Here is a 2,257-nt window from a genome sequence, read left to right as displayed (position 1 = left end):
CTTTTGTTCTATCTCCATCTCCCTTTTTTTTTTCTTTTTTTTTTTTAGTATTTATTTTGAGAGACAGAGTAAGAGAGAGCATGCAATGGGAGGGGAGAGGGAGAGAGAGAGAGAGAGAGAGAGAGAGAGAGAGAGAATCCCAAGCAGACTCCACACTATCAGCACAGAGCCTGACATGGGGCTCAGTCCCACAATTGTGGGATCATGACCTGACCTGAAATCAAGAGTAGGAAGTTAAACCAACTGAGCCACCCAGGTGCCCCATCCCTCTTCCACTTTTAAAGATCTTTGTCATAACATTAGGCCCACTCAGATAACCCTGGATAATCTTCTTGGTCAGCTGATTGGCAACGTTAATCTTTTCTGCTATCTTAATCCCTATTTGCTCTGTAATATAACATATTTTTCAGATTCTGAGGATTAGGATGATCCAGATTAAGATCAAGCAATGAAGATTAACATTAAAAGTGATAAGTCATGTTGACTTTATATATCTTCAAAATGATGTGATGAGAACTGTCCTCATTCAACAGAGTGTGGGCTTCATCCACCAATATCTAACTCTTGTCTAACCATGTAAGAAAAATGAAGACAAACCCAAATTGAAGGACATTGTATAAAATGCTTTGTCAGAACTCTTCAAACTGTCAAGGTCATTAAAAATAAAGTCTGAGAAACTATCACAGCCAAGAGTAACCTAGGTTTACATGACAAATTAATGTCATATGGTATTCTGGATAGAATCCTAGAACAGAAAAAGAGAATTAGGTAAAAACTAAAGAAATCGGAATAAAATATGAACTTCAGTTAATAATAATGCATCAACATTGGTTCATTAGTGGGACTATAGCACCACACAAATGTAAAAAATGGTAATGAGGGGAAAGGAGGATGGAGTTACATGGCAACACCTGCACTCACTCTGAACTTGTCTATAAATCCAAAACCATTCTAAAATTGGGTGGAGGAATGAGCGAAATGGGTGAAGGGGATTAAGAGGTACAAACTTCCAGTCATAAAATAGAGTTATCATGGGGATGGGAAGTACAGCATAGGGAATATAGTTAATAATATTGTAATAATATATGGTGACATATAGCAACTACACTTATTGTGATGAGCATTGTGTAATGTATAGAATTGTCAAATCACTATGTTGTACACCTAAATTAATATAATATTGTACACCAACTATACTTCAATAAAAATTTTTTATAAATGCATGTAAATAGACACATAGTGGAGTCCACCTTTCTTAAAATTCATTAACTTATTTATAAATTAAGAAAGAATTTATTAAAAATGAGAACAGTAAAAAGAAATAAAAATATTTATACATAATATATTATTATATGTATAATATACTCATAATTTATATATGTATGATATATATATATAAAGAAATATTCAGTACCTAATAGAAGAGAATCTTCCAGAAATGAGGGAAGATCAGAGTCTTCAGATTGAAAACACTCAACAGATGGCCAGAATACTGGGACAGAGGGAAAACTTCACCAAGTAAATCTCTATGAAAAAACTACCTAGAAAAGGACATGAATCAAACTGGCATCTCGTTTTCCATCAGCAACATAATGTAATAGTAACCAGTGGAACAATGTCTTCTAATTTATGAAGTGTTTAAGAAGTTAATAATTAGCTAGAGTATAAATTAAATAGTATTTTAGGGAAAATAATATTTCAGTTATGTATGGTTGCAGAAATTTTACCTACTACATGTGACTCTAGGAAGATCCTGAAGATAATACTCCAGAGAAATGAGGCCTAAACCAAGAAAATGGATCCAACCCAGTTGAAAACTGAAAAGAATTCCAAAGTAACAAAGAGCCAGAGATTCAGAGGAAAATATTTCAAGTTTGGGGAAACTGTGATTCCATCAATATTATAAACTGGAAAGGAAAGGATCTACTTCTGCCAAGTTTTAGCTACAAAGGTTTGTCTTAAAGGATATTACATGGCACACAAACTACTTGGTAATTAGAAAGCTAGACTCTGATGAACATGGGCAGTAATAAAACGCCTCGCCCTCATAGGAGTTGTTTAGTGGAAACACCCTGTATCACCACTGTCTGTATTCCACCAAGACGGGAAAGCCTGTAATATGGGAAGATTACAGCAACTAGGGAGAGTGTTCAAAGACAGTGGAAGACCACAAATGACAACTGTCCAAGATGTAAGTGCATAACATTCAGAGAAAAAATTATCCTGGAAAAAAAAAAAATATATATATATACACACA

The sequence above is a fragment of the Lynx canadensis genome, chromosome B2, assembly GCF_007474595.2.
Source record: "Lynx canadensis isolate LIC74 chromosome B2, mLynCan4.pri.v2, whole genome shotgun sequence".
Lineage (NCBI taxonomy): Eukaryota > Metazoa > Chordata > Mammalia > Carnivora > Felidae > Lynx > Lynx canadensis.
The sequence above is the reverse complement of the archived record's forward strand: the minus strand, read 5'-3'. Positions refer to the sequence as shown.